Source organism: Pinus tabuliformis, chromosome 1_1 (assembly GCF_031772625.1).
Source record: "Pinus tabuliformis cultivar Carrire ecotype Pingquan chromosome 1_1, CPIR1, whole genome shotgun sequence".
NCBI classification, from domain to species: Eukaryota; Viridiplantae; Streptophyta; class Pinopsida; order Pinales; family Pinaceae; genus Pinus; species Pinus tabuliformis.
In genome coordinates, this window is record NC_142297.1 from 59709482 (window position 1) to 59734087 (window position 24606).

At 42.0% G+C, this 24606-nt stretch overlaps 1 protein-coding gene across 1 annotated transcript in view; it reads left to right on the plus strand.

The window, feature by feature from the left end:
* LOC149211554 (uncharacterized) overlaps positions 1-24606 on the plus strand; it is a 350089-nt gene that overhangs the window by 164996 nt on the left and 160487 nt on the right. The window lies entirely within an intron of this gene.

The following is a 24606-nucleotide window of genomic DNA, read 5'->3' on the forward strand; positions in this document are numbered from 1 at the left end:
TACTTAAGAAACAGATCTCCAACTGCTTCTTTAGACGAAATCACACCTTATGAAGCTTGGTTTGGTTTCAAACCTTGAGTTCAACATCTTAGGTTTTTGGATTAGTATGTTATGCCTTAGTACCAAAAGAAAAAAGAACTAAGCTTGACTCAAGAAGTTTTAAATGCACAATGATTGGATATTCTGATGAGAAGAAAGGGTACCGTCTTTTGACGAATGGAAAATTTATTGTGAGCAGGGATGTAATTTTGGATGAAACAAAGAGTAAGAGTGCTGAAGAAACATAAAATATTTTTCAAAAGTTAGAAACTAAAGGCAGTCAAAGAAAAGGAAATATGCAAAGTCAACCAAATTCACCAAATTGGTATGAGCTTGATTTTCCTTCATCTGAAGATATTTCATCTAGTCCATCTACTTTGCCTTAGTAGATCCAAAGATACATTACAACAGATACCAAGTTCATCCCTGAACGATCACTCTATGTTTTCTATCCTTGAATTGTTTTTCGAAAAAAAAATACATCATTGTGCCTAGAAAGCTAATTCAACACATATAAAGCAAGAAACACATTTCTTGGAAATATGTGGTCTTAAATTAAATTATACATAATGTTGATGTTTTTAAGTTTACTTAGTTTAGAAACTCTTCATGCACTTTTTCTGATTTATTCCTACCTAATTGTTATTTTTCTTTAACAAGTTTATTACAAAGTAAATACTGAAAATAAACAGTGCATGCTCAACATATTATAGATCAACAACTAAAAGAAACAAGAACAAACACACCACATGACACCATTATTTTTGGACCAATGTCCCCGAAAAAACCCAATGCGGGAAAACCGGTGCATCGATTTTAGGGTTTTCTTATTACGCAATATCAGAGTACAATCTGGGTGTCGAAATTGGCCTACCCAACAGATACTTCCTTAGTAGCGATACCTCACAGTTTGAGAGAAATCTCCTGGCTGAAACCCCGGAAAATCCTTCCGGCGGCTCCTCAACACAAAACTGCTCTGCAAACCCATCGTCTACCCAATTTGGACTGCGTCAGCCCCTCTCTATCTCACGCTGGCCCTGCGTCAGCCTTTCTTGGCATGTGTCAGCCCCAGGAGGCCTTGCTTTAGCTTCCTGGGCCTCTACGTCAGACACTCTGGCCTCTCTGGTGCTCTGCGCAGCACTTAGCTGGCTCTGCGTGGCCCTGCGTGAGCCCTTGCTGGCTCTGCATTACTCTACTTGGCTGTTGCGCTGCTCTCCCGGCACAATCTCTACCTTCTCTGTTTCTCTGTATTCAATGCCAATCAGCTACTCTCCCGATCACCGATTCTATCTCTCTTAGCAAACCCCGATCTAAAAAATAGAATAACTGATCACTCTGGTGTATTCTCCAAATGACCCTCAAGCCTCCTCTTATACTTTTCCTGTTGACATCTCAACGGTTGAGATTAAGTCCCTAATCAACGACTAAGATTAGATTTGTCTTGATCCATATCTTTTAGACCATTCTAACACAGATTCATATTAATACCCATTAATATTTTATTTTCCCTAAGTTTAGACTTAGGGACTTCATTAAAAATATTAATTATTTTAATATCTCCTAATCTATTTAGAATCTACCCAAACCCTTTCTGGGTATTGGAGATCTCATGTGCCCCAACCTCTCCACCAAATTCCGTGGCTAGAGCACATCGGATGCTACCCCAAATCAACACTCCCACTGAGTATTACTCTAATCATCTGGCATCAGTACCTGTGCTTATGCTAGGCCTTCCTGCCCAACATCCTCTGCATTATTACAGCCTGTACTGCTGCCCATGGTTTTGCCACTGCCACTGTTGCATCTGTACGACAACTCCTCTGCATCCGTGTTGTTGTTGGTCCTTCCTCCCAGCACTGCATCTACACTGCACCTCCTCTCATCATGTTGCGTCGTGCTGCCCACTGCTAAACTACAATTCAGTTACTTAGATGTAAGTAACTGATCTCTCAACTGACCTCCCTGTTGGGTTAGAAACACCCTCTGATGCTGAAGCTCCCTCTACTGCTGACAAGTGCTCCCTCTCTCTGACCTCTGCGTTGTTGCAACAACTCCCTGTAGCTCGCACCGTTGCAGACCTCGCTGTGCCTTCGTGCACTGGTGCAACACTCCTGTGCCTCTCGCACTGTTGCAGCCTACTAGCTCTGCGTTGTCTCGGGACTGTAGCTCTCTCTGCCGCTCCATCTGCATCCGTCTCTACCCACTCAGCCAGTCTTGCTACTCCTCGTCGGGGCTCCTATAGCAAGGTATATTCCAAGAGGCTGGGTACTTTGAGGATCCTGCCCCTCATCGCCTGTAGTTTGCCTGACTACAGCTCGATATCTCCCCACTTCCACTCAAGTGGTGCGAGTGCACTCATGGCACAGTGATCGTCTGTCAAAACATCCTTCTCTCCTCGTGCAGGTGCCGCCTTAGTCTCGGAAGACCCTCCCTTACTCTTCTTCCTTGGACACTATGTTGCATAATGACCCATCTCCCCACAACTGAAGCACTTGATCTTGGAGATATCTTTCTTTTTTCACTTCTCTTGTTTTCCCTCAGATGCTAGGGCCACATCCTCCTCCTGCTAGGCCTTGATCCCTTTGCTATTGCTACCTATCTTCGACTGTCGTCTGATCTCTTCCTGGCGAAGAGTTGCCCACATCTCGTCCCAAGGTGGGAGAGTCCCTTTGCCCAGGATACTCTAGACAAACACTTCCCAATCTTCTGAGACAGCATTCAGGGTTGTCCTCACCATAAGTTCCTGATCCGGTGTCGCTCCTATAGCAGTCAACTTGTCTCAGATCTCATTCAGTCCTCTAAGGAAGGTGTTAATCGATTGACCCTTCTTAGTATGATACGACCACATCTGGTTCTTCAGCAACATTCTTCTTTGCATAGAAGTATGCTGATACAGGTTCTTGAGAGCCTCCCACATCTCAACTGCCGTTTCCTTCTCGGCTATATGTGGTACCACATGATCCTTGACCCCGTCAAGGATAATGCACTTGGCCCTCACCATCGCCTCTTCGTACTTGTCATTATCTTTGGGGTTGACTGGGATAGTTATAACCTTCAAGGCGAAGTTCTTGACACGATTCCTGTCAAGCACTGATAAGATTTTGGCCTTACAGACTACGAAGTTCGATGCTCTGTCCAGTCTATCCTAGTCTCTTACCCCGTGTAGTGCCATGATGATCCTCTACTTCCCTCCTAGAAGTTCTTTGCGATTCCTGTCAAGCACTGATAAGATTTTGGCCTTACAGACTGCGAAGTTCGATGCTCTGTCCAGTCTATCCTAGTCCCTTACCCTGTGTAGTGCCATGATGATCCTCTACTTCCCTCCTAGAAGTTCTTTGTTCGACTCCTCTAAGTCTCTACTTCCCATCTGGAAGTTCTCTTCTGGACACTCTCTGAGCCCTGATTTCCCTCTTGGAAATCCTTCTACCGCTTGTCGAGATGCCCCCTACTCTGATCTTCTTGTGCAACTGCACTGTTGATCCAGGTTCATCGGCTAGAAACCCTCGGTAACAACTCCTCTGGCCCTGCTCTTTCAAGTATTGTTCTGACTATAGTACCTCACCAACTCCACTCTGCAATATTTCTACAGCCTTCTAAACTCCAACAACTGCCTCTTTGTGAACTGCGTCAGCCCCTCTCTGCCTCACGTTGGCTCTGTGTCACCCCAGATGCGTCTGCGTCGGCGCTGGGATGCCTTGTGTAAGCCCTCTGGCCCTCTGCATCAGTAATGCTGGCCTCTCTGAGGCTCTGCGCAACTCTCGACTTTTTCTACATGGCTCTGGCTGGCTCTGCGTCACACTTCTTGGCTTCTGCATTGCTAGAAATAGCTTTTGTCACCTCGAGGCAGTTGTTTTCTGCTACTATTGCTCCGCTTCGCTGATGTTTTTTAGTCCTCCTATGATCTGCAATCACGCTCTGATACCCTGTTGAAGTTTCTAGGTTTACTTAGTTTAGAAACTCTTCATGCACTTTTTCTTATTTATTCCTAGCTAGTTGTTATTTTTTTTAATAACTTATTTACAAAGTAAATAATGAAATAAACAATAGTGCATGCTCAACATATTACAGATCAGCAACTAAAAGAAACAAGAACAAACACACCACATGGCACCATTATTTTTGGACCAATGTCCTCGGAAAAACCCAATGCGCGAAAATTGGTGCAGCTATCTGAGGGTTTTCTTATTAAGCAATATCAGAGTACAATCTAGGTGCCAAAACTAGCCTACCCAACAGAGAATTTCCTTAGCAGCTATACCTCACAGTTTGAGAGAAATATCCTGGCTGAAACCCTGGAAAATCCTTCTAGCAGCTCGTTAGCACAAAACTGCTCTGCAACCCCAGCGGTTGCCCAATTTGGACTGCGTCAACCCCTCTGTCTCACAATGGCCCTGCATTAGCCTTTCTTGGCCCGCATCAACCCCAGGAGGTCCTACGTCAGCTTCCTGGGTCTCTGCGTCAGACACGTTGGCCTCTCTGGTGCTCTGCGCAACACTTCGCTGCCTCTGCATGGCCCTGCGTGAGCCCTTGCTGGCTCTGCGTCAGGCACGCTGGCCTCTCTGGTGCTCTGCGCAACACTTGGCTGCCTCTGTGTGGCCCTGCGTGAGTCCTTGCTAGCTCTGCGTCATTCTTCTTGGCTACTGCGCTGCTCTCCCGGCACAATATCTGCCTTCTCTGTTTCTCTGTATTCAATGCCCCTCAGCTACTCTCCCGATCACTAATTCTATCCCTCTTAGCAAACCCCGCTCTAGAGAATAGAATAACTGATCAATCTGGTGTATTCTTGTTAGTTTTAGGTATGTTCTATGCTAGAGCAATTTATTTCAATTTCTTTTCCACATTAGCAATCACATCAGCATAAAGTAAACTGCAGATAGAACATAAATATAAATTGTAGAAGACATGCCAAGACAAGAGGACATAAGATGTGGTGTTAGCCAGGGACAAACCCCACAATGTGTGGGGAAGCCCTTGATCAATTCTTCTTTTATGTTCTTCAAAGTTTAGCAGAGAAAGTGAGAGAGATAGTACATTTACATCAGAAGTCAATACTTTGACTTATCTAGATCTGAGCATAGATCAGTTGAAGACATTCTACTTCAACTGATTCTCCTAGGTGACGGCTTCACCTATCCATTTCGTTCATCTGCCACACCTTACTGTGTAGCACCATCATGCTGCATCATGCATCATCATGCTGCTCATGATCACTGTGCTACCCATACATCAAGTTGTCCATGACTTCATACTTCATGCTGCCCATGTGTCGTGCTGCTTCATGATTTCATCATACAACCCATACTTATGATTACATTTATCATGATATTGTCCATGCTCCATGTATCATACATCATGCTGCTCATAAGGCTGCCCATGCTATCCTTCTGTTGCTTCATTATGGAGTTCATACACATATCAGCCTTAGCTGCTTGCTATGGCTTGCAGCCTAGCAAAGCAGCTAGGCTATAGTTCCACGCAATACTCCACGCAGTCCCATTATTTCCGTATAGGGTTTGCTCAGGGATATGACTATCTATATGACTGTATTCCATACATTGAACTGGACAGCGTATTCCTTACATTACAGTGTGTTCCTTCTTACCTTGCTGCCTTGACTGCGTTCCATATCTATCTATCTATATATATATATATATATATATATATATATATATATATATATATATATATATATATATATATATATATATATATATGTGACTGCGTTCCATACATTGAACTGGACAGCGTATTCCCGTGTTCCTTCTTACCTTGCTGCCTTGTCTACGTTCCATCACTTGTGACTGCATTCCATATATTGAACTGGACAACGTATTCCTCACATGACTGCGTATATATATGAACGACATATCTCCTCATATTGATTGTGTGGTCCATGCCTTGACTATGTTTCCCTGATAGCGTGTAACTTAACTGTTTCATTGTTGTGCATATAATTAGGGCATCGTACTGTAGATTACTATGCGTATGTATATTCATTGAATCCTATGCCTCTATCCATGCTATGCGTATCAATCTCTATGCCCAACGTATATATTTCTATGACTAGCATATATGCTCATTGGTTGCCAGCGTGTAATTGTCTTCCTTGATCTGTGGCAAAGTGCCTCCATTTCCAGCGTGACTTAGGGCATCATCTTAGGGCATCCTTCGATAGTATCCCTCCTTTTCCAAAAACCCAAGACGTGGAGAGGAGAATGCATGAAGAATGTGCATATCCAAAATGACCTCAAGTCATCAATTTATATTGAAACGTAGGTGATGAATAGGCATGTATTTTGGGATTTTGAGCCTACTCAAGTTGCTGGTCGGCTAGATGATAAATCCATAATCAAAATAAATTCATATCTGCATAAATACTTATCGAAATCGAATGATCTTTAGATCAATCCTACACCTCTCGACGAGAGGGATCCAATAAGAATATCAGCTGCCATAAATAAGCTGACCCACATGGAGTTTGGCCCAAATTTCCAATTTAATAGTCCCTCTCGACTAGGGAGAACTCCATCCGCTAATCCATATGTCCAACTGTACTATCTCTGCTATCAATGCCCCGCACTGCTCTGCTCAGCTCTGCGGGCTCGGCTCTGCTCAGCTCAGGTCAGCTTAGCTAGCTCTGCTCAACTCAGCTGGCTCTGCTCTGCTCTGTTGGCTCTGCTCAGCACTATTCGCTCTGCTCTGCTCTGCTCAACTCTGCTGGCTCGGCTCGGCTCGGCTCTGCTCTACTCTGCTCAGCTCTGCTGGCTTTGCTCTGCTCAACTTAGCTCTGCTGAACCATGAAGAAGAAGAATTGATGGAGAATGTGTCATACCATTCTCCATTGACCCGACGTTAGTCTCAGAGTGTGTACCATTGGTCCCAGACCAGTCCTCAGTGTCATAGTATTTTCAACTCCTACCACTGGTCCCAGACCAGTACTCTACTGACTCGAAGTCAGTCTCAGAGTATGTACCACTGGTCCCAAACCAGTTCTCAACCGACTCGAAGTCAGTGTCATAGTGGGTACAACTCCTACCACTTGTCCCAGACCAGTGTCGCAGGCTCAGAGAGTGTACCACTAGTCCCAGACCAGTCTCAACCGACTCGAAGTCAGCGTCATAGTATGTACCACTCTCACTAGTCCCAGAGCAGTCCTGCACTGACATGAAGTCAGTCTCAAAGTATGTACCACTAGTCCCAAACTAGTCTCAACCGACTCGAAGTCAGCACCATAGTAGGTACAACTCCTACCACTGGTCCTAGACCAGTATCATTGATCCCAGATCAATGAAGATCATCCTAGCATAGGGAGTACAGTAAATACAACGATGCATCCATCGGTACTACTATGGTCCCTATCTTTATTTCGCTGCTTATTGATCAGATGAGAGGTACTTCCCATGAGTCCTAGACTGCATGGGTAGGATGCCTTGACAAGAGAACTTAATCAATCCCGTCCTCACAGGAGAACTTATCATCCTACTACATTCGCCATAGGGAACACATCATCCAGGCCTCACAGGAGAACTAATCATCCTGCTACATTTGTCATGGAGAACACATCATCCAAACCTCACAGGAGAACTGATCATCTTGCTACACAGGAGAGCGAATCATCCTACCCCATAAGAGAGCGAATCATCTTGTTCACAGTAGAGCGAGTCATCCTGTTCACAGGAGAGCGAATCATCTTGTCCCACAAGAGAGCGAATCATCTTGTCCCAGTGCGCACCACCAAGGGAGGGTGAGTCACCCTATGGCCGTATGTTGCTCCAATAAGAACTGCAAGCCCCCAGAGCTCCCAAAGCTCAATGTATGCAACATGTAGGACCCTTGTACAAGGGTTTCTTGATGACTCCAAGTTGTTCGGGAAAATCACAGATTTGATCTTTCCCCAAGGCTTCGACAAAGTGTATCGACCTGTACATCATCTTAATGCGATGGAGTCTCCTTGCTCATCAACTTGCCATATCCCAGATAAGGCAGTATCTGATGTCTATTTGCTGGAGCAATCGTCGAATACAGGATTCCTCAATAATCGAATCCCACCTCTGGTTGTTACAGAGAATCACAGCGGTATTCATCATGTGTACAAACAACTCACTTAAGAGCTTCCCCAACCAGGCAGCTTCATACGAGATCATACTCGTAGATATGTATCTGGTCTCGGCGGTGCTTACAACAACCGACTTCTGCTTCCTGCTCATCCATGATATCGAAGCAGAATCCAAAGAGAAACAACACTAAGAAGTGCTCTAGTGATCCTCCAAACTATCTGCCCAATCAGCATTCGAATAATCATGTAGTTTCATATTTCCAGCAGTGTATCTCAATCCATGAGAGATTGTGCCCTGAAGATATCTCAGAAAATTCTTGGCACCAATCCAGCGAGGCTCAACCAAATATGAGCTCATTGTGCTAATTGCAAAACATATGTCCGGAATCCAACTCCCTCTTACTTCTGCAAATGAGAGGGTCTGCAACTGTCAGAAATAGTTCGTCTGCATAAGGTGCCGGTATGAGAGGTCTATCATCCACAACCTTCGGATAATGGTTTGGATCGGTTTCACTCCTTAGTGAATCTCAGCTTCATTAAACAGCTATTAGTCCTCTCATACTACGCCCGGGGTGTTTTGCTTCAAGCCATAGAGGGCTTTCTTCCACCTGTATACATGAGATTCCCATTCATGAATCTCAAACCCCACGAGTTGTTTCAAACCTGTGGACTTGCTACATGAGGGGAATGGTCCCCTTCTAAGATTTTCCTTTGGTACATCTCAGACATGTACTTTCATGCTCTTTTTGAATTCAAGCTTCCCTGTCACCATCTGACTCACAGACCTCCGGTGCTATGTGTCAATGGACATGGTCCCCAGTGGATTTCCTGAAACTTAATACAACCCTGAACTTAAAAGCATCTTTGAAAATTCTATTTTCAAACACGTACCTTTCCATCGACGAATGCCACCTTAGAACCTTCAACTTCGATTCCTGGGGTTCCTTACTTCCTTGAAGAGTCGACCGTGTCTTTGATGACCTGCATCTCTGTCATTTGGACACGCCTTCGCATGAGGGCCAAACTTGTCACCAAGACATCTACCTTTCCTTCCACCCTTAGATCCGAACTTCCCGGTGAATTGATCTTTAGGTAGGCCATCAGAAACTTCCACTGCGTCATTTTGATAACATTCTCTACTTGGACTTCACTCTAGGTGAATTATGAGGAACCCATTGATCCTTTTGTCTTGTCCCAATTGTCTTCAGTGATTGCTCTTTCACTCTTGCTTGGGCATTGTCTTCACCTCAACTCCGATACCATGTTAGTTTTAGGTATGTTCTATGCTAGAGCAATTTATTTCAATTTCTTTTCCACATTAGCAATCACATCAGCATAAAGTAAACTACAAATAGAACATAAATATAAATCGCAGAAGACATGCCAAGACAAGAGGACACAAGAAGTGGCGTTAGCTAGGGACAAACCCCACAATGTGTGGGGAAACCCTTGATCAATTCTTCTTTTACGTTCTTCAAAGTTCAGCAGAGAAAGTGAGAGAGATAGTACATTTACATCAGAAGTCAATACTTTGACTTATCTAGATTTGAGCATAGATCATCTCCTATAACAATGATCATGAGAAGTCAATACTTTGACTTATCTAGATTTGAGCATAGATCATCTCCTATAACGATGATCATGAGATCAGTTGAAGACATTCTACTTCAACTGATTCTCCAAGGTGACGGTTCTGCACATTACCGTGTAGCACCATCATGTTGCATCATGCATCATCATGCGGCTCATGATCACTGTGCTGCCCATACATCAAGTTGTCCATGACTTCATACTTCATGCTGCTCATAAGGCTGCCCATGTTATCCTTCTGTTGCTTCATTATGGAGTTCATACACATATCAGCCTTAGCTGCTTGCTATGGCTTGCAGCCTAGCAAAGTAGCTAGGCTATAGTTCCACACAATACTCCACGCAGTCCCATTATTTCTGTATAGGGTTTGCTCAGGGATATGACTCTCTATATGACTGTATTCCATACATTGAACTGGATAGCGTATTCCTTACATTATAGTGTGTTCCTTCTTACCTTGCTGCCTTGACTGCGTTCCATATATATATATATATATATATATATATATATATATATATATATGACTGCGTTCCATATTGAACTGGACAGTGTATTCCTCACATGACTGAGTATATATTTGAACAACATATCACCTCGTATTGATTGTGTGGTCCATGCCTTGACTGTGTTTCCCTGACAATGTGTAACTTAACTATTTCATTGCTGTGCGTATAATTAGGGCATCGTACTATAGATTACTGTGTGTATATATATTCATTGAATCCTGTGCCTCTATCCATGCTATGCGTATCAATCTCTATGCCCAGCGTATATATTTCTATGCCCAGTGTATATTCATTTCTATGCCCAGTGTATATTCATTTCTATGCCCAACGTATATATTTCTATGACCAGCGTATATGCTCATTGTTTGCCAGCATGTAATTGTCTTCCTTGTTCTGTGGCTAAGTGTCTCCATTTCCAGCATGAATTAGGGCATCCTTCAATAGTGTCTCTCCTTTTCCAAAAACCCAAGACGTGGAGAAGAGAACACATGAAGAATGTGTATATCCAAAATGACCTCAAGTCCTCTTCAATTTATACTAAAACATAGGTGATGAATAGGCATGTCTTTTGGGCTTCTAAGCCTACTCAAGTTGCTGGTCAGCTAGATGATAAATCCATAATCAAAATAAATTCATGTCTCCATAAATACTTGTCGGAATCGGATGATCTTTAGATCAATCCTACACCTCTCGATGAGAGGGATCCAATAAAAATATCAGCTGCCATAAATACGCTGACCCACATGGAGTTCGGCCCTAGTTGCCAATTTAACAATTCTCCAAGTGACCCTCAAGCCTCCTCTTATACTTTTCCTATTGACATCTCAACGGCCGAGATTAATTCCCTAATCAACGGCTAAGATTAGATCTGGCTTGGTCCGTGTCTTTTGGACCATTCTAACACAGATTCATATTAATACCCATTAATATTTTATTTTCCCTAAGTTTAGACTTAAGGATTCCATTAAAAATACAAATTATTTTAATATCTCCTGATTTGTTTAGAATCTGCCCAAACCCTTTCTGGGTATTGGAGATCTCATGTGCCCCAAACTCTCCACCAAATTCCGTGGCTAGAGCACATCCGATGCTACCCCAAATCAACAAATAATAATAATAAAGAAAATAAAGCGACAAGTGAATAAGAAGTATGTTTCCAATAGACAAAATTTAAATACTTTTTTAAGAGATTTACTATTCACTTTCCAATTATCAAATCTTTCCACTTCCTTTTGTTAAAGTAGAGAATATATTTCCCTTTGAGTTAGATCACCATTCAAAAGTGGAGAGAATAAATATAGTAACAAACTCACAGGAAAACAAATGATATAATACAACCTTACTTGAATTTTTTCATGTACAAACACTCAAACAAGTTAATTCAATAGTGTTACCCCCTCTCATGGAAATGTGATTAGAGGAGATTATTCATCCACAATCCACATTATTGACAATGCTTCTTATTACCCATCTATTGTCGCTCGGATTGCATAGGCATCGCGACAACCACTCAAGGCGGGGGTTGTCACTCTGATCCCCACCCACTCCGTTTTAGCTGTCTCCCAACAATAGGCTATGGGGTTAGTCCTTATGAAATGAGATGAAGGAAAACAAGTTGGGAACCAACTTGTTTGGGAGACACAGATGAGTGGCCTAGCTACTTGGTTAAATTTAGCAAGATTAAGGATTAGATTAGATTTTAACTATAAGACCAGTGCCTTATGGAGTCACAATTCTTGTTTAATGTAAATTAATGCCAAGTAACCGGGTGGACAACCACTGCTTAAAATATTGACTAACATATATGATGTGCAAATCCTAGGACCTAGGTGTGATGCAAGGCTCTTGTTTAATTTTAATTATACGCCTAGCATAGATGTAACATTCCCTTAACTATTTTGGAACCAAGGTCCAAGCTAGGTTGTGGGAAGGAGGCCAACATGAAGCAATTTAGGGCTTGATTAACAATACCTTCTGTTAGGCTCTTATCACTCGATACCTCTGGCACTGAAGAGACTATGAGTGTGACGACTGCAAGGTCATCGTGTTACAATTGGCCCCTCAAGCTAGGTGAGAAGGGTGGCCCTATATTTTTATCAAGCTAGTTTATGTGTTACAATTGGCAACTAGGGATGCTGCTGATCTATGGTTTGCTACTACTGATATAAATCGTATTCATTGTACTATTTCTCTCTGCTGAATTATTGAAGATAAAAAAAGATTTGATCAAAGGGTTTCCCCAAACATTGTGGGGTTTGTCCCTGGCTAGCCGCCACATCTTGTGTCTCTTGTCTTGACTTGTTTTCTGTCGATCGTTTAATGTTCTATCTGCACTTTACTTTATGTACATGTGATTGCTAATTTGTGGAATATAATAAGAAAAAGAAGTAAATTGTTATAAGCATAGAACTTACCATAACTTATTGGTGATCTAGCCCATCAAAATCAGGACGACGAGCTGAGCACGGTGGTACCATTCACTTCTTAGTGAAAATTTTTTTAGGCGGTCCCAATTTAAAAAAAAAAATCAGGTTGGTGTATGGTAGAAACTAGAGCTCAAGCGATGGCCAATGAAAGGATGGACAAACTTGAAGAATCAGTGCAAAACCTCCACATTCAGCTTAGCGGACTATGTAGCATGGTCGAGAAAATAGTCCCGAAGGGCAAGGAGCAAGCCCACGAGGAGGCGTATAATGGCAATGAACACAATGAGGGTGAGTCTAGCCACTCTCCTCACGTCTGGCACACCCACCAACAACCCAGTCACCAACCTCCCAAGTTGGATATGCATAAATTTGACGGTTTTCACCCATCCGCATGGATAGCACAAATTGAACAGTATTTCAAACTGAATCACATCTTCGATGATGAGACTCAGCTTATGTTGGGGAGCTTGTACTTGGACAATGAAAGGTGGCAATGGTGGGAATGGCATCAACGTTGCACTGGGCCTTTTAGGACTTGGACCAAATTCACCAAGCTCTTCAAGACCGCTTTGACCAAGAATCATCTTTTTTGGGTCGTCTTACTAAGCTCCGACAGACTGGTACAGTGGATGAATATATTACAGCGTTTGAAGCCTTAGCCTTCCGCACTTGGGGTCTCTCAGATGTGTTCTACACGGAATGTTTTATCAATAGTCTTAAAGAAGCTATCAAAGCCCAAGTCCTACTGCACCACCCTCCCACATGGACGGAGGCTTGCAAGGTAGCTCGTAACGTGGAACGTGCATTAGCAGCACAATACAGTCGCCCAAATTTCTCAGCTAAAGGTCGCCCCCCACAGGCTCACAACACGACTCAAACACTTAAGGTCCAAAAGGTGTCACCTACGGAAATGGCCGAAAGAAGAAAGCAAGGCCTATGTTACTACTATGATGAAAAATACTCCCCAGGCCACAAATGCAAGGAGCCCAAATTTTTTCAAATTGATGCCACTGACTACAGCTCAACAGAGGAAGATCCACCACTTGAGGAACATGAGCCGCTAGAAGAAGACAACCAAAAGGACAATGTCTCTGACGAACCAGTTATTTTGTTGCATGCTTTGGCAGGGATTTCTTCCCCTCAAACTCTCAAAATCAGAGGTTTTATTAAACATCGCCCAGTAGTAGTCTTGATTGATAGTGGAAGTACACATAATTTCATCCATCAAAATTCGCATAAGCAATGCATTGTTTTGTACGAGCAGTTTCTAACTTCCAAGTTCAAATTGCGGATGGAGGCACTATGAAATGTGAAGGCCGTTGTGAAAATGTCAAACTTCAAAACCCACATGTTTGCCATACACATGGGGGGTTGCGACATTGTCCTCGGTGCTGAATGGCTCCGCACTCTTGGGCCAATCACAATGGATTCCAGGAGTTATATATGAGTTTTAAGCAGAACAACTACACACATACCCTCCGTGGACTCCAAGCGGGAGCCCCCTCTATCATCAGCTCGCACAAGATGGAAAAATTGTTAAAGAAGGGCAATCATGGAGTTGTAGCTCAATTTAATGCCATCCAGGCAGTCGAAACCAAGCCTCTGCCAATTCATCCTGAGATGCAACAGATTTTAAATAACCATCTGCCGGTCTTTGACAAGCCTCATGAGCTTCCACCCTCGCGAGGGGAACATGATCATAGCATCACCTTGGTTCCAGGGGCCCAACCCCCAAATGTGCGCCCATACAGATATCCGTTCACCCAAAAGAATGAAATAGAAAAAATAATCAAGAAACTTTTGGAAGCAGGTGTCATTCGTCCCAGCATTAGTCCTTATTCATCCCCAGTGGTCATGGTGCTCAAGAAAGACGAGGAGTGGCGGATGCGTCTCGACTTCAGGGACCTTAATAAGTTGATAGTCAAAGATAAATTTCCCATCCCGGTGGTTGATGATTTGCTGGATGAACTCAATGGGGCTCAATTCTTCACTAAGTTGGATCTTCGCTCAGGCTACCACCAAATTCGCATGAAGGAAGTTGACATTCCCAAGACTGCTTTCAGAACTCATGAAGGCCATTATGAATTCCTGGTCATGCCATTTGGTCTTTGTAATGCCCCCTCTACTTTTCAGAGCCTTATGAACCACATTCTCAAACCATATCTCATGAAATTTGTCCTTGTCTTCTTCGATGACATCCTCATCTATAGTTGCACTTGGGCCGCACATCTTCAGCATGTAGATCTACTCTTGCACCTGCTCCGCAAGCATAAATTATTCGTCAAGATGTCCAAGTGTTCGTTTGGCATGGCAGAAGTAGAGTATTTGGGCCACATTGTGGGGCGTGAAGGTGTCAAGGTGGACCCCAAAAAGATCCAGGCAATGCAGGAATGGCCTCAACCTAAGACCTTGAAAAGCTTGAGAGGATTTTTGGGTCTCACAGGCTATTATCGTAAATTTTTCCGCAACTATGGTCGCATCGCAAAGCCCCTCACCCAACTCCTAAAGAAAAATTCATTCTTCTGGAATGAGGAAGCACAACAGGCCTTTACAGCTCTAAAAAACGCCATGTGTTCCACTCCAGTCTTAGCACTACCTGACTTCACCAAATCTTTTGTCATTGAATGTGATGCTTCGGGTACAGGTATTGGGGCGATCTTAATGCAGGAAGGGCGACCTTTGGCCTTCACAAGCCAACAACTAAGTGGGAGGAATCTGGGCCAATCTACCTACGAGAAGGAAATGATGGCCATCTTACATGCAGTCGAGACATCATCATGGTGGTTGTGGCCCGACTGTCGAAGTATGCTCATTTCTGCGCCTTACCACACCCGTTTACACCAACTTTGGTCGCTCAATCTTTCATGGATCAGATCTTCAAAGTGCATGGCATGCCCACTTCTATTGTGTCTGACCGCGACCCGATCTTCACCTGTAATTTTTGGCAGGAACTCTTTAGGATACAAGGGACTCAACTAAAACTCAGTACTTCCTATCATCCGAAAACAAATGGTCAAACCGAAGCCGTTAACAAATGTCTAGAAACCTACCTTAGGTGTTTCACTTCAGAAAAGCAACACCTTTGGGTACAATGGTTACCTCTGGCTGAATGGTGGTATAACACCAACTATCATGCCACCGCCAAAATGACTCCCTATGAAACAGTATATGGTCAACTCCCGCCTTCACCTACTTTGTATCTCAACGGGTGCTCAAAAGTACAAGTAGTGGATCAACTCCTACAACACCGCGCAACCATGCTCGCCCATCTTCGAGAGAATCTTCATCAAGCTCAGAACCGCATGAAGCAACAGGTAGACCAGCATGGATCAGAGCGCCAATTTCAAGAAGGGGATCAGGTCTTTTTACGGCTACAACCATATAAGCAAACATCACTCAAAGACAAGGGGTGTCAAAAACTATCTCCCAAATTCTACAGACCATATCAAGTACTTCAGCGCATTGGAGAAGTGGCTTACAAGTTGGCCTTGCCACCTACTACAAAAATCCATCCAGTTTTCCATGTCTCATGCCTCAAGAAAGTGATTGGGAACAATTGCAGAATTCAGACCAGTCTACCTGAATTAGACGAAGAAGGGTCCATCTGGCTTCAACCCGAACAGGTCCTAGACACACGAGACAAGCAACTGCGCGGCCGCATGATTAAGGAAGTCCTCGTCAAATGGAAAGACACCTCTCCGGAAGATGCAACTTGGGAACCAGCCACTATTCTTCAGCAGTTTCCGCAGCTTCAGCCTTGAGGACAAGGCTAGTCTTAAGGGGGAGGGCATGTTAGGGTCCCACCCTAACCCCCTTATTTATGTAATGGGATCACGTCATAGTCAAGAGTCAATAAAGCCCATATTAATAATTGTAAGTGGTTAATCCGCAATTAATGACAAGACCACAGTTAATTACAAATGCGCCGTAGTATTAGATAGATGGTATTAATAAAACCCACGGTATTGGCCTGTGGTATTGCATTTATGAGTCATATATAAAGGATAGACTCCCTGCGAGGAGCATCGTGTCTTATTTTGTAAGCGAGCTCTGCTCTATTCGAGGTTGCCCCCTCGAAGAGGCAAGTGAACATTACTCTCTGAATAATAAAATCATTGCTATTCTGTGTTCTGGGTATCTTTTCTTCGCATATTCTGTATTTGGGTCTCATTTTGCAGGTTAAGAGCATAACATTTGCACTCACTCGTCTCATCACATCTCTCTCTCTACTGCGCAGAAAAGAGTCTCTTCTCTACTGCGCAGAAATGGGTCTCTCCCTCACACATGTGAAGCCAGAAGCTGCTGAAACTGAAGCTGCAACTACAAAAGTAAACTTTGACCTACGTGGACTAGAAGATCTCCTTATTTGAACTGCATTGTAGGTTCATTTAAACCTCCTCTGAAAGCCGTAACTTTTGGTGGTGGAATCAAGTCAATCTGACCGACGGTTTGCAAGATATCCACTGCCCTAGTTTGAAGGAAGCTGCGGAAACTGGAGCTGCAACTGCAGAAGTGAAGTTTGACCTGCATGGACTAGAAGATCTCCTCATCTGAACTACGATGTAGGTTCATTTGAACTGCGATGTAGGTTCATGTAAACTACGCCGTAGGTTCATCTGAACCTCCTCTGAAAGTCGCAACTTTTGGTGGTGTAATCAAGCCGATCCGACGGTCAGTTTGTGAGATATCGTCTACCCTACTTTGATGATGAAGCCGCTAACGCTGATGCTGTTGATCTAGGGTTTGCAACTGCTGATATAAATCAGATTCATTGTACTATTTCTCTCTACTTAATTATTGAAGATAAAAGAAGATTTGATCAAAGGGTTTCCCCAGACATTGTGGGGTTTGTCCCTGGCTAGCCGCCACATCTTGTGTCTCTTGTCTTGGCTTGTTTTCTGTCAATCGTTTAATGTTCTATTTGCATTGTACTTTATGTACATGTAATTGCTAATCTGTGGAATATAATAAGAAAAAGAAGTAAATTATTATAAGCATAGAACTTACCATAACTTAACATTATGCTAGGAGGTAAATTTTAATGCAAGCTAGACCCTAGAATGTTTGTGCAACGATGAGTAAGATTACTTGAGTTAAGATTGTTTAAGTGTTTAATTACTTAAGTTATGATTGTTCTTTATGATAATAATACTTAACAATAATTTGAAAGATAATCTTAAAACAAGACAAATGCTTAAGGATACAGGTGTCAATGAACCAATCCACAAGATACATAGAATAAATTATCAAATTTGTCAATTAGTCAATGATTACATGATGCTAATACAAATTATTCAAGATGTTCCTATCACAATGCCAATTAAATTTCAAGTGTCAAAGCATCTTATACCAACCACAAAATTAGAAATTTATAGCTTAAATGTAAAATTCATAAATCCTTGTAACTTAGAGCAAGACAAGCAAGTGTTAGATCTCAAATATCCAAATCAGTAGTAATACTTCAGAAAAATACAACACTTATTAAACTTATTAGACTTATGACAACAACAAGAAAATCACTTTAGATTCTGGAATTTACCAAACATATGAACAATTTTTTTTCCAATGATTAGCAAATGTTGATTTGTGAATTTAACCCACTTAAAGATGAAGTATTAAGTGATATATCAGATCTGAAATAAATTATTACAGTGGTAAACAAATCATCAGATCAACAAGCTAATGATGTTATAACAAGTGCCCAATATGCCCAAAACTCGGAAAAATTTACCAGAATTGAGAAAATCAAGATTTTAAGACTTTTAGAGGATGATATTCAGAAAATATCAGATCTGAAAAACTTGTTACAACAAGAAGTAAATCAGAAAACCAGTGAGCTATTAGTGCTTGAGCAAATGCCAAAAAATGCCCAGAACATGGAAAATTGTTGCCAAAACTGAAAATTTGAAATTTTGATCCCTTTAGGTAAATTATTCAAAAAAGTTCAAATCTGATATATTCAGTTATGTAGTAAAATTCCAGCAAACAAATAATCATGTCTAGGTTAGATAACCAATGCCCAAATGGCAAAAATTTAGGAAAATTCAAATTTTGCAATTTTGATTTTTTTTGACCTGAGCTATCAATGCTTGATATCTGTCAGGCTACCTATGCTCTCTTTTTCTTGTCCTAGGAGCTCCAACAAACTCCTTTTCATCTCTCATTATCTGAAAATTCTCTTTGCTGGCTCGACCACTAGTAGTGGGAGGTTATACCAACTCCTCATCCTACCCCTGCTGCTTTGTTTCCTGAGATTTCACTGGATTTCCTACTCCCGAGGAACTACTAGTACTAGTTACTGTACTGAATCCTGTGACTGCCCCACTAGTGGTCCCATTGGTTGTCCCTATTGATGGACCAATGGAGCTTCAATTGGCTAAATTTGATCGCCTGCAGGCATCTCACAAGATCTATTGAAAGCTCGATCTTCGATGAAATTTATGTCTCGTCTTACATGAAAGCTCGATCTTCGATGAAAACCCCTTCTTTGCAGTCTTGTCCAATTTGGCGTGCTTCTCACTTGGAAATAAGCAATGCTACCAAAGATCCTAAAGTGACTCACTTCTGGCTTTTTCCCTCTGAAGAGCCCTTCTGGCGTTTTCTTCCCCAATGTTTTATGAGGAGTCTTGTTTTGAATATAAATTGTCGTGTTACATGCTTCTGCCCATAGAAACCTGGGCAAATTCTGGTCATATAACATAGCTTTTGCAACCCCAACTATGGTTATGTGTTTCCGCTATGCCACCCCATTCTGCTGTGGATTATAAATAGTTGTCCATTCTCTTCTGATGCCTTCCTTCTCGCAAAAAATATGTGAATTCTTTATCCATATATTATCCACTATTATCTGAGCGAAGCACCTTGATCTTCTTCCCTGATACATTCTCCACGAGAGCCTTAAACTCTCTGAAACAATCGAAGACCTCATCTTTGGTCTTCAAGAAGTAGATCCGGGTTTTTCTGGAATGATCATCAATAAAAGTGAGGAAGTATTCGACACCACTTAGAGCTCTAGTGGACATTGGGCCACAAATATCTAAATGTATAAGTCCTAACACGCCATTTGCTATGTTTTCACTTCTTGGGAATGCTTCCTTAGGATACCTCCCAAGTACACATCCTTTACACACATCATCATGTTGCGTGCCATGTTTTGGGACCCCTATTACTGTTTCCTTGAGCATCTTGAGTGCTCCATGGTGTAATGTCCCATTCTCCTATGCCATAACTCATTCAATTCCTTCCCACTGCTACTTTCACTACCAATTAGTGCCATTGGAGAGTGTAGATGCAATTTGTATAATCTATTGCTTCGAACTCTAATCTATGTTACCCTCTTCCAGCTTGAGTGTTTGACAAACACTTTCCTCCCTATGAAGTGGATATCATATCCCTTATCATGTAGTTGGGATACTTAAATCAATTTCATACCCAATTCTGGCACATGCAATACATTTGTAGCGCCTGCTGCTTGCTCCTGACTCCCTCTGAAAATCGATGGCACCTCTCCCTACAGGGGTGCACTTCATTTTGTTTCCCATCATAATTTGGAAGTCCATTGCTCCTTATAGTTAGGGAAATATTCGCTAACCCATGTCATATGAGCTTATGCTCCACTGTGTATATACCAAGCACCCTGTGAAGCTGATACTGACAAGCAAGCAAATTCATCCTCCAACATGGAAGATAAATCCGAAGCCTCCTGAATGTCAATTATGTCCATGGTCATACTGAAGAATTTCACTGTGTCATTCCTCTTTCCACCTAACGTTGATTCTGCAACTCCAAACTGCTGCAAATACCTTAGCATCCAACCAAGGAATTTTCTCAACGAAAAAACTAAGTTGGCGTTGCTTTGGCATTGCTCCCTCTACTTGCTGGAATCACTCAATCTAGAAAGTTGAATTTTTCTACCACTCTTCACTAAAAAATTGAACTTCCCCAAGTAACTCGACTTGCCTAGCAATGGACTGCGCTACCTCTAATAATTTTGGCCTACTGCTCCCACTGAGCAATGAAACTTTTTCCTCCGCTTTTGAGCTTCCCAGCTAATAAATCACGCTTTGATACCATGTGAAAATTTCATCTATTGCAGTAACCAGAAATTTTTCTCCTAATTGTTAATTTAATTTAACAATTTCTTTGAGCATACAAACAACGAATAATTCTCTACAACAATTTTCACCATAAAATTAACACAAAAATTTAACACAGTTGTTTTTGAACAATTGTCCCTCGAAAAACCAAACTTGGGAAAACCGATGCAATAGATGAGGGTTTTATTATTATTCTTCAGCAACAACAATTTTGAGTACAATAATTTAGATGTTTTACTAGCAATCTAATCTGAGGAAAAATATTGGAAAAATTTTTGTGAGAATTTTCTCACTTCATAGCTAATTTTTGGCTCTGAAACTACCTCCCTAGCCACACACAAAACCGTCTGTGTCAACCTCTACACAGTGCTTGCGCAAAACCTCTAGGAATTCCGACCTACCTCTAACTTCCTTTCCCAGAACTGGAATACTTCCTCCTAAGATGTTGTTGACCTCCTCTATCGCCTGCTACTCACCCTCTGGCTCTATCTTCTCTAATGAGTCTCTGCTACCCAGAAAATTGAGTTGCCTGGGCAACTGAATATCTACACTGGTGTATCCTCCATAACCACATCGATCCCTTCCTATATCTTCCTCTTGGGACTCCAACGGCCAAGATTAAATCTTAATCGACGACTTTGATCATTTCTAGATCGATTTGTGTTGTTGACCTCCTCTATCGCCTGCTACTCACCCTCTGGCTCTATCTTCTCTAATGAGTCTCTGCTACCCAGAAAATTGAGTTGCCTGGGCAACTAAGTATCTACACTAGTGTATCCTCCATGACCACATCGATCCCTTCCTATATCTTCCTCTTGGGACTCCAACGGCCAAGATTAAATCTTAATCGACGACTCCGATCATTTCTAGATCGATCTGTGTGAGTTTCTAGATAATTCGCACCTTGACTTAATTAATTATATTAATTAACCAATTTTACTAAGTTTAGACTTAGGAAACATTAAAAAGTTGGCTAATAATCTAATTAAATCACCTCTAAGTGGAATTTCCAGAAACGATTTTTTCGTTTTGGAGATCTCATATATTCTAGCCTCTCCACCAAATTTCATGGCTAGAGCACAATCAATGGTCAATAAACTAACACAAGGAAACTTGTTAAAATTGGAAACTAGGGCCAAACTTCATGTGGGTCATCTTATTCATGGCTAATAATACTTTTATTAGATTCCTCTCATCGAGAGGTGTAAGATTGATATAAAGATCATCTAATTCTGATAAGTATTCATGGAGATATGAATTTATTTTGATTATGGAATTATTATCAAGCCGACCTACAACTCATGTAAGCTCAAAAGTCCAACAGTTGCATCTATTCAAACATCATCATTTGTGTATAAATACAAGAGGACTTTTCCTCATTTGCACTCACTAATCTCATCACATCTCTCTCTCTCTACTGCGCAGAAAAGAGTCTCTTCTCTATTGCGCAGAAAAGGGTCTCTCTCTCACACATGTGAAGCCGGAAGCTGCTGAAACTGAAGCTACAATTGCAGAAGTAAAGTTTGAGCTACGTGGACCAGAAGATATCCTCATCTGAACTGTGTTGTAGGTTTATTTGAACCTCCTTTGAAAGCCGCATCTTTTGGTGGTGGAATCAAGTCAATCCGACAGACGGTTTGCAAGATATCAACTGCCCTAGTTTGAAGGAAGCTGTTGAAACTGAAGCTGCAACTGCAGAAGTAAAGTTTGACTTGCGTGGACCAGAAAATCTCCTCATTTGAACTGTGTTGAAGGTTCATCTGAACGTCCTCTGGAAGCTGCAAATTTTGGTGGTGGAATCAAGTCGATCTAACAGTCAGTTTGTGAGATATCGTCTGCCCTAGTTTGACGATGAAGCCGCTAATGCTGATGTTGTTGATCTAGGGTTTGCTACTGCTGATATAAATCAGATTTATTGTACTATTTCTCTCTGCTGAATTATTGAAGATAAAAGAAGATTTGATCAAAGGGTTTCCCCACACATTGTGGGGTTTGTCCCTGGCTAGCCGCCACATCTTGTGTCTCTTGTCTTGGCTTGTTTCTTGTCGATCGTTTAATGTTCTATCTGCACTTTACTTTATAAAAAGAAGCAAACTGTTATAAGCATAGAACATACCATATCTTAACATGGTATCGAAGCTAAGGTGAAGACAAAGCCCGAGCAAGAGCAAGAGCAATCACCGAAGAGAAGATTGGCAAGGCTATCCTAAAAGAACAATGGGGTCCTCAACACTCTTTCCTGCCGACGACAATCTCCGTGAGAAAGCTAACTATCACAGATGGAAGATGTCTATCGATCTAACCCTAGAAGATAAAGGAGTGTTGGACCATGTAAGAGGCAATATTGTTGAGCCTTCATCAAATGCATCCATTGCTGCCTAGAACAAATGGAAAAACGGAGAATTCAAAACAAAGAAGATCATCCGGGACTCTATGGACAAGCACTTTGTGGCCTACATCTCTGAACTGAACACGTCCAAGGAAATCTACGATACACTGGTGAATTTATTTAAAGTTAATGATGCAAATCAAGTTTTGTTTCTTAGAAATAAACTGAGGAAAATCAAGAAGGGTAAAAATGAGAGTATGCAAGCATACTTCTTAAGAATCACCGAGATCAAGAATGATCTCCTATCTATTGGGGAGACTATTACTAACAGAGAAATGGCAGTGCCGACTCTTGGAGGATTACCATTCGAATGGTATGTGTTCAGGACTACTCTTCTGAACAATAATATAATTCTTGGTTTCAAGGAATTAATGGCTGGATGCATTCAAGAAGAAACAAGGGTAGAAGAGCAAGAAATGCCCATGCCTAAAGGTCCTGCTGCTGCTTTTTCTTCTCATGCTAAGAAAATAAATAATTATGGGACTAAATCAAAAGGAAAGGCTGGACCTAAGGGTGGAAGAAAAGGACGATGTTACATCTGCGATAAAGTAGGTCACTATGCAAGGGAGTGCCCTGATAGAAAAGACTCACACCGGGACGATGATCAAAATCACTCTGATGGCAATCAAAGGAATGACAAATTCAATAGCAAAGTTAAGAGGAGATCTGGGAATCAAGGAAGAGGACAAGCATTCAAGAAGGCTAGAAATTCCAGGATGTATTAAATGCACCTAACCTCTGAAAGAACCTTGTGTCCATCTCGGTAATGGAAGACAAAGGCTACAAGGTAACCTTTAGCGATGGCAAGGTACGTGTATCGAAAAATAATGTTAAAGATGCCTTTACTCTTGGGTTTCGTGTTGATTCATTATATCAAGTCGATGGAAATCCGCTAGGTGCATGTCTTATGACACATCTCTTTAGTCCGAACTTTGGCATCAGAGGTTTGCCCACCTTCATTATAAATCTCTACTCGGTGTAAGACAAATGGTGACAGGGATGCTCGAATTCCGAGTAGAGAAAGAAGGTGTATGTCCAGGATGTGCCGCTGGAAAGCTCAAAAGGGGACCATTCCCCTCAAGCCTAAGCAAGACCTCCGATATATTACAATTGGTTCACTTAGGCATATCTGAGGCTGGCATTAGAGGGAGACTACTACACCACATACTCTTGAGCAAAATGGTGTGGCGGAAAGGAAGAACTGTACGATTGTGGACGCTGTTTCTATGGGTAGATGATGTAACAATGCCTGATTTGGAGGAACCCATGGATCCTATTTATCCACCTAAGCCTTCCTCTTTTAGGAAGAGGCCTTCATGGCTTAGGGGGATACTTGATGATGCTGAAGGACATGTTGCACCTCGAGGAACCTTCCGTCAAAGTAAGAAACCTAACAGGTATCAAGGATACATGACCATCATGAGCACGATCATACAAAATGAGCCTTCATCATTCTCAGATGCCATCAAGCATCAAGTATGGAAGGATGCTATAACCATAGAAT